General features: G+C 33.1%; 1 pseudogene; it reads right to left on the bottom strand.

The window, feature by feature from the left end:
* The window catches only part of LOC115985729, a 34,026-nt pseudogene that overhangs the window by 20,461 nt on the left and 479 nt on the right, over nt 1-13,086 (bottom strand).

The following is a 13,086-nucleotide window of genomic DNA, read 5'->3' as shown; positions in this document are numbered from 1 at the left end:
CACTCCTTGGTTATTTGGTGCTACGTTTTTTTGGTTCAGCTGCTCCTCTAGGTCGCGGTTTTGTTTGGTGAGGCGCTCCATGACTACTGCGAGAGTCTTAACCTACTTCTCAAGTGCGGTCATGGGGGGTTCTTCTTCTTGAATGTCGTTAGTGGTCGCCATTGAGCGAGTGAGCACCATGCAACTCTTTTGTCAGGGAAGCAATAATGTAGCTTAAACGTTCCCTACAGATGGCTACAACTAATAATGCGGAAAAAATTACCAATAGATCACACAGCACTCGCACACTAGAAGTAGACCTGCACAACAAAATAATAGAAGACCTCACAGAGAGCACTGGTGTGGTGTCGGCCAAATACCCTCTGAAGGTCAAGTTAGAATTACTCTCACAACTCTAGGTGCTAGAGAGGGTAAATTACGCGTACCTTGATTTGTGAGGGTATTAGGGCTTTTATAGTAGTAGAAGGTTGGCATTTCTTCCTTGGTGTTGAAGTCTTTTTCTTATAGGACTCTACTTGAATATTTCCAAACGTGGTGAGCAAGGTCTTTCCTTGTAAAGAAGATCTTCCTTTGGCGCACGTATCTTCTAGAATCCCCTTTGCACTAGGATTTCTATTTTGGGATTCTAGGGTAATTCATGTGTAAGCAGCAAGGACTCTATATGGGGCTTTTACTGTATCTACCAGCGAAGGGCTTTAGCGAGTATTGGGCCAGCTCCTTCTTGGCCTGCGAAACCGGATCCGTCAGGCCCATTATAACAGGCCCGTCAAGCCATATTTTATCCTCTTCACTTTCCTCTTTGGCTATTGAGAGTCCATCAAGGGGTGCAAAGAAACTTGGAAGATAACGTCGATTTATAGTCAAGGGGTTGGTCAGGTGGCTTTCACTAATATGACTTACTGCTAGTGCCTTTTTTTTTTTTTTTTTTTTTTTTTTTCTTTTTTTTCACAACTGAGGATAACAATTCCATAAAATTTACTTAATATACAGATATGCTTTTTATAATAGACTAGAATATCTCAAAAAGAAAAAGTACCAAAATTAATTTTTTTCACCTTTAATTTTTTTTTTAAATACTAAGTATTTTAATTTTTTTTGAACTTCTGAAATAGAATAAATGCAAATCTTTTATTAACTAATTCAAAAAATTATTTATATTAGTTTATCTAAAATTATATATATTTTGTTTAAATTCACGTAGTCATAAAAATGCATATTTTATTCATTTTTTAATTATTATTTTGGTTGATGTGAGTGAAGGTGTTTGGGTGAATGTTTTAAAAATAATGGTTATGTGAATGAAAAAATTGTTATGTAAAATAAAAAAGATTTAGATTCTTATATTAAATTAAAGTAGATATAAATTTTTTAATAAACTAATGCAAATGTTATTTATTTATTTTTATTTTATATTGAAGGAGTAATTATTATATATATATATATATATATATTTTGATAAGGTAATTATTTTTATTTAATGACGTGCTTTTCCAAGTCAAGTCTATTGTACTAACATTTCTAATATTGTTGGATCCTTTCGCAATATTCAGTAGTGGCTCTAAGAATTTTTTTTTTTAGATATTCCTTAAAAAGTATAAATTATATAATATAATAAAAAGAGAAATTCATATATTAACAATAACAACAATAAAAACCACACAAATACATAAACTTTACAATCGTCTTCTACGAGTTTTCGTATTTTGAAATCGTTGCATAATAGTCTCATTATCAATGCTACAAGCTATATCTATTTTAATATACACAACCAAGCAATCATTCATCCACTGAATATAGAAAAAATTATGGAGTAAAATTTAATTTTATTGGTATTAAAAAAACTGATGGTATTCCCAAATTTTTTTTTGAATGGTAGACAAAAATTAATAGGCATGTCATCAATCAATTATCTAAATTCAAGTTTTTTTAGTTTAAAATAATGCATAAAAGATGAGTTTGTAGAACAATTGGTTAATTACATCTGATTAGCACAAAAATTGGCATGCATGTTAGGAACATATAGAATATGTAATCCAATGATTGGATTTCCAAAATATTAATTCAATAATAAGTTATTAGGTAGTGTAACATTTTAAAGTTACGTTAGGTGTAATTCGAACCCAACCAAATATTTCTTAATTCAATGTGAATTTTGACAAATCTATCTTTAGATTACATTATATTCATATATTTTTCATGCTTAACAAATTTCAAGGTAATCAAAGATTAATAGCCATGTCATCATTCAATTTTCTAGATTCAAGTTTTAGTAGTTTAAAATAATGCATAAAATATGAGTTTATAGATAAAATGGTGAATTACATCTGATTGGCATGAAAGTTGGCATACATGTTAAGAACATATAGAACATGTAATCCAACAATTGGATTTTCAAAATATGAATTCAATAATATGTTATTGGGTGGTGTAACATTTTTTAGAATTACGTCAAGTGTAACTCAAACCCAACCCTATATTTCTTAGTTTGATGTGAATTTTGACAAATCTACTGTTAGATTACATTATTTTCATATATTTTTTATGCTTACAAAATTTGAAGGTGATCAAAGATTAATAGCCATATCATTAATCAATTGTTTAAATTCAAATTTTTGTAGTTTAAAATAATGCATAAAAGATGAGTTTATAGATCAAATGATAAATTACATCTGATTAGTATGAAAATTGGCATGCATGTTAAGATCATATAGAATATGTAATATAACGGTTGGATTTTCAAAATATGAATCCAATAATAAGTTATTTGATGGTGTAACATTTTTTTGGGTTGCCTTAGGTGTAATTTAAACTCAACCCTATATTTCTTAATTTGACGTGAATTTTGACAAATCTACCGTTAGATTATATTATCTTCATATATTTTTCATGCTCTCCCAAAAATGACTTTGGCTAGTTAATTTAGTGGAGATGCTTTTAGTGATTAATAAAAAACAATGTTATGAATACCGTTTTGGAATCCGTTTCGGTTTGTTCATTTTAACGGAATATTTCAGTATTAGTGTATTTTTGCTTTCGTTTCAGGTTATTGGTTTTTTAATTTATTTTATTTACGTACATATATTTCTTATATAATTTATTGAAAATATTAAAATTATAAGTCTATGTTTCAATTAGTATATCAATATTACTTCTAAATATCTACCTAAATTATAATTATAATAATAAGTTAATAACAACTAGCACTTTTTAGACTATTAAAAGTTTAAAACAGTAATATAGTATGTACGTAGATAATGAAAAAAAAAAAAGCCACAATTTAAAAATTTTTTTAGTAAGAAAGAAAGATAGTACATTTACGTTTGGGCAAGGGTAAGACTTAATAAAAAAGTTAGAGAGTTTCAAAGTTGAAACTCTCTTTGCTACTTTCCAATGCTTTGTCACGTGACTATTGACTAAGCTCACAAAACTAAAAAGAAAGATAAAAGAGAAACAAAGCAAAGAAACTAAAGGGCAGGAGATGAAAAGTTAGAAGACTAAAAAATGAAGAAGAAAAGAGTAAAGAGGAAACAGAGAAGAAGAAGAAGACTGATCTATGATTCTGCGTTGTCTGCAATGAGCTGGGATTGTTCTTCAGGAAACTAGAACGAGGTGTCGACCTACTCTACTAAGTTTGTTAGTCATTTTCAACTTGAAAAGGTAAAATATATTGATTATATCAGTACCTGCCGAAATTGCTATACCGATCGGAATTTATCGAAACAGGCTGAAATGTCCGAAACAGACCAAAAGCCACCAAAATTTAATCCGAGGTGGAACAAGGGGGTGATTCATACCGGTTAGGTGACCAGTACGAAAATTTTCGACCATTTCGGCCTGATCGGAATGAAATTGATAACAATGATAAAAAAAGATTTGAGATTTTTCTCCAAAAAAAAAATTCCGGCCAGAGATTGGAGATCATACAAATCTAACTTTCAACTAAAAAAAATTAAAAAAAAAAAAAAAAAAAAAAAAAAAACCCGTAAATTTTATAATAATAAAAAGTTATTATTATAACTTGTAAATTGTAAGATTTTGTTTCGTGTCTAAAAATACATAAATAAAAGAAAATAGGTAAAAAAACCAAAAACAAAAAACGAAAACAAAACCCCCCAACACGTAAATGCACCCATTCCTCTTTTCTATTTGCCTTTTCCATTTCCCCCCTTCTGTCTTTTGATTCGCTATGCACATTCTGCCCATCTCCCTATCTCTCTCGTCTCTAAACTAAAAACCCACCTCGATATACACAAAACCCGAACACCATGAGCTACCACCTGTAACGCCCACCTCCGAGCCCCAACCCGAGCCAAACCCGGCCTAGTCCAGGCGCACCGCCATTAGAATCCGGCCCATACAACATAATCCCCATCCACAACCTCCTCACGGAGCACCCATCACTCAGATTCCCGGAGGTCCGAGTCATTACCACCACGCTCTGAGCTGTCGACGACCTCAGGAAGCCGCCGCACAACCAATGGCCAGTTTTTCATTGTTCTTGTCTCTTTATGCAAGTTGTTATTGGGTTTGGCTCAAATATGCAAACTCATGCTTGTCTAACATATGTTTTTAATTTTTAGTAGGGATAATTACAGCAAACCCCCTTGAGGTTTGGCCCGTTTGCGCTTTGCTTACCCGTGGTTCAAAACTTATCATTTTGCCCACTTGAGGTGCCTTCCGTTAGAGATCTATTACCCACCCCTCCCTTTGCCATTAGAAAAACACATTTCTAGAGAAAAACAAACACAACAAAGATAAAAAAGTTAGGGTTTTTTATTGCTTAAGAACTTCGCCTTAAAATTGCATAACTCAAACTCTCTCTCTTTCTTATGAATCAAATCAAAGGAAGAAGAAAAGGAGAGAGAGATCTGTGAGTGTTGTAATCTCTAAACTCTAAATCTATCAATTGTTATGACAAAAGAGAGAGATAAAGAGAGTTCTTGGAGTCGGAGTCTTAGGAGAGTAATAAAAGAAAAGAAGTTGAACATCAACACGATCGTGCCTTCAACTTCTGGAACCCACGGTGGCCGATCACCCGGTTTAGGCGAACCGCCACCACCTCCGCCTCCAGGTGGGCCGCCACGTGGAGGACCTAGAGCTGGACCCACGTAATGGGTCCCATTCCAATTGAAAAACGTGCCACAAAAGCCAACAACATGATTTTGCACAAAGCCAAAGCCCACGTGATTTTACGATCAGAATGATCGATCACCATGAACCCAGATGCCAAGGCGGCAAGTGATACCATCATCCCAGTCACACTGCTCAAAAGCAACGGCCGCCATCAGATCTTATCAAGCAAAAAAGTAGCAACCAAAATAGACACCGTTTTAACAAATACAACGGCTACAGTAGCGAGTCAACTGAGTCAATCCCCGAACATTGTTGGAAGAAGTGGATTCCAACGCATGCGATTAAAACCCGAGAAGGCGTAATGGCCATTTCTTCGAGTAACCCGAGAATGAGTCAGGCCTCCTCGCCCGGGTTGAACTGACCGGCCTAGGCTTTCCACGAGCCCAACTCCATGGCAGCGGCGCACGCGCCGAAGGTGATGAAGCTTACGATGGGGATGTTGAATTTTTGGAAGACCTCTTTGGTCCACCCGATCTGGAAGTCGACGATGGTGTAGATGATGGGAGGTTCGGACTGAGAGCGGTTGGTGGTGATATAGGCTTCGAGTTCGAGGGCAGATTGCTGGCTGGTCGGATTAGATCTAGGGCGCATAGGAGGACTCGAGATGAGTGGGTTTTGAGAGAAGGAAGAGGAAATATGAGTGGTGGTGGTGCCGGAGATGGAGGGAATGACGAGGGTAGTGTGGAAATTACGGGAGGAAAGGTGGGTGCAAAGCTCCATGCAAGGGTGAAGGATTGAATACATGTTTGAATAACCAATGGACAAGAGAATAACAATACTGTTGATTTGTGTTTTGTTCTAAAAGAAGTTCTTAAGCAATAAAAAGTCCTAACTTTTTAATCTTTGTTATGTTTGTTTTTCTCTAGAAATGTGTTTTTCCAACGGCAAAGGGAGGGGTGGGTAACAGATCTCTAACGGAAGGCACCTCAGGTGGGCAAAATGATAAGTTTTGAACCACGGGTAGGCAAAGCACAAACGGATCAAACCTCAGGGGGGTTTGCTGTAATTATCCCTTATTAGTATCCAATTCTTTTTTTTACAGTATAACCAAAACACTAGAGCGATACCAGCAATCTTGCTTCGCTCCTCAGGATAACAGCATGGAACGTGAAGCACAGGTTTGTGTTTGCTGAAATTCCTCCTTAAAATTCTAGTATCATCTTTAGAGTTTTATATGTTGAACATATTTAGACAGATTTGCATTTTTCTCTACACACTTGAAATAAAGCTTTGCTCAACATATAAACCATAATAGGATATGTTGCGATCCTTATTTCCCGTTCATTTTCATTTCCTTGGTTGTTGAGAACTAATATTTACTCTAGTTGTAATTATTTACAATTTGGGTTTGTTTCCTAGATTGAGCTTATGAAAATTCTATCAAACATCTTTTCAGAATAGACGTCTGAGTTAAGGTATATGGAGCTTATGGTAGGCTGAAGTTGAAAGAGTGTGTATTTAACAATTAAGATTTTATATTGGACAAGTGTACTGACTGCTTGACCTTGAGTGAAAGTTATTCAGTGTATTCACATTATATATCGTATCATGATGCACATTTATGATTACTGCAAAAATTGTTTACCCGTGCTGCCCGTAGTTTTGTCTCTCAAATGATGTTTTGGTACTTTTGCCTCAAATATGCCTCAAGTTCAAATACATTTGTTCGAACAATTAAGACTTACTATTTTCCTTTGCTATTGTGCACACCTAAATGGTTCCCATCAATGCTGCATAACTTTCTCCTTTGATAGCTTTTGAGAATTCAATTAAATGGTTCAGCAAGAGCTATACCTTTTAAGTAAGCAGAATAATCATTTTTCAAATAATGTAATCATATATTATGGGGTCAGTGGAAGTATTGTATGCAGGTTACTGCCCTTTATTTATTTATTTATATATTATGGGTTCAACATCCACATATGAACATTATGCTAGGATGAAATTTCATACATCATGTTTGAATTCAGTGGCATATATACTTATACACATGATGTTTATAGAAAATTTTAAAAGGCTATTGAGAAGTAGGGCATTGTACCTTTAGACATCTGGATTCATTTCCTTGGTTGTTGAGAACTAATATTTACTCTAGTTGTAATTATTTACTCTTTTTAAGCTCCGTTTGGTTTGCATTTTGGAGCCCAGCGTCTGTGTCTGGCTTCTTTTTTGACCAGCGCTGGTGCACTATTCATGGGACATGAACGGTGCATCAAGGCAAATGAACACTGCACTGTTCATGTGAACAGTAACCATAATATATATTTTTTTATTGTTTTCAGTTTTCGGCAAAATAAGCGGTATCCAAATGCACACTTATTGGTTCTAATTTTATATTGAACTTTAGTTGACTGTACATTATCTACTTATGGACCCACAATAATACAGCCAGCTTCAAGTTCAAAGCACTGTCTGAATTATACCGTTGATGAGGCCCAACTTCTCCTTAAACTAGTTATCTAAACTATTTGAATTCTGTTTTATGGTACTAGTAATATTCTATTGTCACTTGGTATCAGAATAGAAAACTATGTGATTTCTATTCAGAGAAAAATGTAATGGGAAGATCTTGTGTATGTTATCCATGTAGTAATGCAGACTCGACAAATGAAAAATTTTGAGTGACGTGCATATGTAGAGGTTTTATTTTGAGGGTTGTTGTTGGGTACAAAATATGGTAGTTAATGGTAGTTATTTCAAAACATAAAGAAAGAATAAAGAAAGAATATTTAATTGAAGTTGTAAAAAAAATAGAATGTTTGATGTTTGGTATATTGTAAAATGATGTGTTAAAATTGTAAAGTAGTGTTTTGAGATTGTAAATGCTAAATTTTTTACAATTGTTGCTGAAAATGCTCTTACCGTCAGTTTATGAGGTATTTTCCTTTCTCTCATTATCATATTCTGCAATTTCATTTAATATTTTTGTGTGATTATATATATATATATATATATATCTATATATATTTTTTTTTTCAATTATCACTCTATGTTTAACCCTAAAATCTCTTACACTTACTGCTTGTTGATGATGTATATCTCTCACACACATGCATATTCTACTTTTTTGGTTCACTTTTTACAATTTTTTAAGAAAAGAAAAATACTTCTCTCCCTTACTTTGGTGTTGCCGCAGAAGGATTAGGTGCAAACGGTAGGATGGTTAAGGAATTGAAGAAGTTACTTCCATATCTCAAGTCCCGCCTCGGTGCACACTGCAATGTGAGTTGCAGTCATTTTCTCTTATACAAAATGCTTGATTTTTGTAAATGTATGCCACGCGTATTTGTTCTTTTTTGTTGTCTTCATCAACTATCATTTCCAATTCTAGCAATTTGGATTTTGGAGGTTATGAATAATTTTTCCATTGTATAAATTTAATTTTGAACCAAACGACAAATGGGTACTTTTTAAATTTTTTTGTATTTTAGAATAAACCCATAAAATAATTAGTCATATATATCTATACTGATATATATGGTTTTATAATTAGTTTTTTTTTTTTTTTTATCTCGTATACTGGCAAACACAAACTTTTGTATCTTATGCTCTATTTGTTTCGAGGTAAAATATTTTTAGTAAAATATTTTCATTTTATCGTGTTTGATTGTCAATATGAAAATTCAGTGAAAATCATTTTTCAATTGTATGCTTCACTGTAAATTTTTTTTTTCATATACTTCTCAAAACTCAACTGGTGCACAGACCTTCAATAAAAAATAAAAAAAAATAAAATAATTGGTGCGCAAACCTATGCAGTGTGCACAGACCTTCAACAAAAAAACTAGTGCACAAACCTGTGCAATGTGTACAGACCTTTAACAAAGAGAAATTGGTGCACAGACCCCACTCCCCCCCCACCCCCCCCCCCAAAAAAAACTCTACATCGAAAGGAAAAACAACCACCAAAAAACCACCAACCATTCAAAAAACAGCCACCAACCAATAAACCACCACTAACCACTCAAATGACAACCACCATCAACCAAAAATCCAGATCGGAAAAAAAACCCAAAAAAAAGAAAAAGATCAGAAGAACTAGACAAAAGACAACCACCATCAACCAAGAAAAACCTTCACGAACTCAGATCGAAAACCCAAGAAAGAAAGAACATAATCTAAAAATCTAAGCCTAGTGGAGGCAAGATCAGGTAGTCACCAAAAACTTAAGATCATCGTTAGATCCAAGGCGGTGCAAGAGGGAAGAGAAGAAGGATTTGTGCAAACATGATGAGGTTGGTAGTGCCGATGATGGCGGTCGAGGTCGGTCAGTGGGTGGGCAATGGTATGAGATGGGTGGAGATGAGAGGGTTGTGGCCTTGTGACTTGTGAGTGAGAGAGTTGAGAGATGGAGAGAGGAAGAACTGAGAAAGTTAAGAGAGCAGAAGCTGATAAAGTGTCGGGTGTGAGAGAGGGGAAGAAATTGTAAAATGTTTTACCGACTTTTTAAGTGTAAAATATTTTACCGTTTTTGCCTTTGATTTTTCCTTTGACTGAAAATATTTTACATTTGACTAATTATTTTACTGCAAAACAAACATGGTAAAATATGAAAATATTTTCCTGAAAATATTTTACATCAAAACAGAGCGTTATTGAATATATATATATATTGTGGTAATTTTCAAAACACTATAAGGAATGTTAAATTTGGAAATTTTGTAGAGTTCTCTGATGTGAGTTTTAAATGTGTAAGGCTTGTAGTGAGCTGAAAATCTTAGATTACTTGAAAAAGTTAATCAGGATGACGATGTTGACAACATATTTGTCCAATCTCAATTGTTTGGCTTGAGATTTGCTTTAGGTTGTGTTGATATTTCTATTTTGTGGCCAGATATGTGAATCCTTGATATTTCTATTTTACAAGACCCGATGTTAACTTTGCTAGTTAATTTTAAGAGTGCATAATTATATATGTTTTAGCAACCATTATTGTTGTTAGTTATATAATATGATGCTTTATAGGGAGTAGATAAAATGTCAGTTGATAAATTTTGGATGCATCATTCTACTGGATATATTAATGGGGTTGAAAATTTTCTTGAGTATGCATTTAAACATTCAATAAATAAAGATATGAAAATCAATTATTTGTGTGTTGATTGTAGCAATAAGTATTCTTGGATTGAGGATAAGGTCTAGTATCATCTTATACTTAAGTATCATCTTTTACTAGTGGATCATGTCTTTAACACAATCGTATTCGAAATACATATTTATATTATTCACTTTCATCATATTAATACTAACTAATAGTAGGTAGACGTGGCAAAGGCTTATTAAAAAAAAAAAAAAAATGCAGACATGGCAAGGGAAGGTAAAAGTAAAGGCAAAATCATCACACCAAAAGCTACTCGAGAGATTACTATTCTTTTTCACCAAAATCTGAATGGAGCTTGGACGACTTTTACTAAATACCCAAAATCTGAGCTTGAAACTTTATATGCTTGCTATAGAGCTCAACATTTTAAGCATAAGCAACTAGATGAGGAAGTGAAGAAAGCATTTGCAGAATTGGTGAAACGCTATTATTCTGATTGGATGTTTCACATTAAAAATCCTATTTTTAAGAAGTACACAGAGAAAGAAGATCGTTATAAGAATGGTCCTTCCTTCATTCCTACACTGTTTTGGAAAAAGATGGTAGATAAATGGATGGATGGATGGAGATTAAGGGGTGAGTATAAATAAAATACATGTCATGAGTTCTCTCTATTTCTCTTGCACTCTCTTTAACCATTATTTGTTATTATTTTTATAAAAGCTAATATTCTAGTGCATGAGTTATGTTTAATGTTTTATTTTTTTTATTTTATTATTATTATTTTTTTTTAAGGTTGGTACTAGTAGAGATGAAGAGGACAACTCAATCAATAACATGAGGCAGGTTGAAAACAGCTTGGAGGGTAACTAAGAGGAAAACTAGTATAGATCTTTTCATAATTCTAGTTGTTTAAGTTTAAAAAAGGTTTAATTTCAGGATTTCTTTGTATATTCTATATTTTAAAGTTTGAACTTATATGAATTTTTACCCTTCAACTGATCAATTTTTAGTAATTATTGTACTATTGTAACATGATAGTTTAAAAAAAAAATGATATAAAATAACTATAAATAAATAAATAATAAGATATTTCAAAAATTATACAAAATATTATCACCGATAACATAAAAATTTGGTCATAAATAATTTTATAGTGATGACAAAGTCCCTCGCAATTTATAAAATAGCGATGTCACTTAATTCCTTGCAAAAACATTTTAAGCGACAGCTTAATGTCGTCACTATTATTCCTAACTAATTCCGAGGGGTTAAAAGCCCTCACAAAAAAATTTTCGCGACAACATTATTTGTCTCTAAAAAGTATGTCGTTAATTTGAAATTTACAAATAACTAATTGCGAGGGTATAAAGGTCATCACAAATAGTTTTTAACGACGACAACTCCTCCTCATTAAAAATAAGTTGTCGACTTTCTCGTCATTTGGTAATATGTTTGTGAAGGCGGATTTGTTTAGTAACGATAGTAAATTGCTTTTGTAAATTATCTATTTGCAAAGACATGGTCGCAAAATCTTTTTTAGCAACAAGAGCAAATACGATGACCTTCAAGAGCCATATGCCCTTGCTATTGCCTTTCGAGACTCTTTTCTTGTAGTGTATCTACGTACAGTAGAACATATGATCTATACCAGTATCAACTCCAATACCTAATTGTATTTGTTATTATAGAGACTTCTCTTTTACACGGATCTTAGTACATGACTAATACCACAACAACTGTGATTGTTGTTGCTCTGGTAGAGTTCTTCAATCCACACCTGAAACATCACATCTAGAAGCAGCTTGGCACAATACCCTAAGGAGCACAAAAAGTCGAAGCAACTCATATTAAGTGTCTATCTCTCTGTCTCTCTGTACATTAGGTATTGAGGTTCATTAAACCTTGATAGATCAATAGGTATCGAACAGGTATTGACATCTGCAATTTTAGGTTTTTTTTTGAGCAATTTTTTGAGTATTCTTGTGTCTTTAATAATACCATTTATATAACTATTTAAAAGTCTTTTTGAACACACTAGAAACTAAGACTCAATTACACATAAAATGTATTTTGTCTTAGATATGCCAATTTACAAATATGACTCCCCCCCCCCCCACAACCACACACACACACACACACACAGAAAGCATGATTTAGATTTTAATTTTGAGTAATACTACAATCGTAAACTATTTTACATTTTTTTTATAAACTGTTGATGTGATAAATTCTTATTAGTTCTCATCTGAACCCATTATTCTACTTCTATGAGACACCGCGTAACAAAACCTTCCAAAGTTATACATATATTCTACTTCTTTATTCTATTCTATTTGAAATCATGCTTTTTACCCTTTTATTTATTTCTTTTAATAAATTTATTTTTGGTTCTACTTTGTCAAATTTTTTTCTTCTTCTACTTTAATCAATTCACTTTCTTACTGGTAATCATTCTAAGAAGTTAAGAAAAATAAATTTTAGGATAATAACATATAATGAAAAGAAAATGCACAAAATGTACCTTTGTATCAACAAAATCAGCCCAGAACTTGGCTTGAGCTCTTTGGTAAGGATCAGAGGGTAACAATGGAGACTTGTCATTCCAAACCTCATCTATGTACTAAACAATGACAAGTGACACACACACTGGTTTCCTGTTGTGGATAAAAACTGGGATCTTCTTGTGAATGGGATTCATCTCTAAAAGCAGAGGGCTCTTGTTGTCATTCATCAAGTCCTCTTCCTTGTGATAATATATTTGAATCGCTTTTACATTTCTAAAGAGTTTTGATTTTTTTTTTCAGTAAAATATTTTCTTTTTGACTAAATTATACATCACATAATTTAAGTTTGGACAAAGTTCAGTAACAAAATTGGTCGTAGCCTAAGGCTATAACCTTATTTAATAT

Source organism: Quercus lobata, chromosome 4, assembly GCF_001633185.2.
Source record: "Quercus lobata isolate SW786 chromosome 4, ValleyOak3.0 Primary Assembly, whole genome shotgun sequence".
In the NCBI taxonomy this organism is placed as follows: Eukaryota; Viridiplantae; Streptophyta; class Magnoliopsida; order Fagales; family Fagaceae; genus Quercus; species Quercus lobata.
The sequence above is the reverse complement of the archived record's forward strand: the minus strand, read 5'-3'. Positions and strand labels throughout refer to the sequence as shown.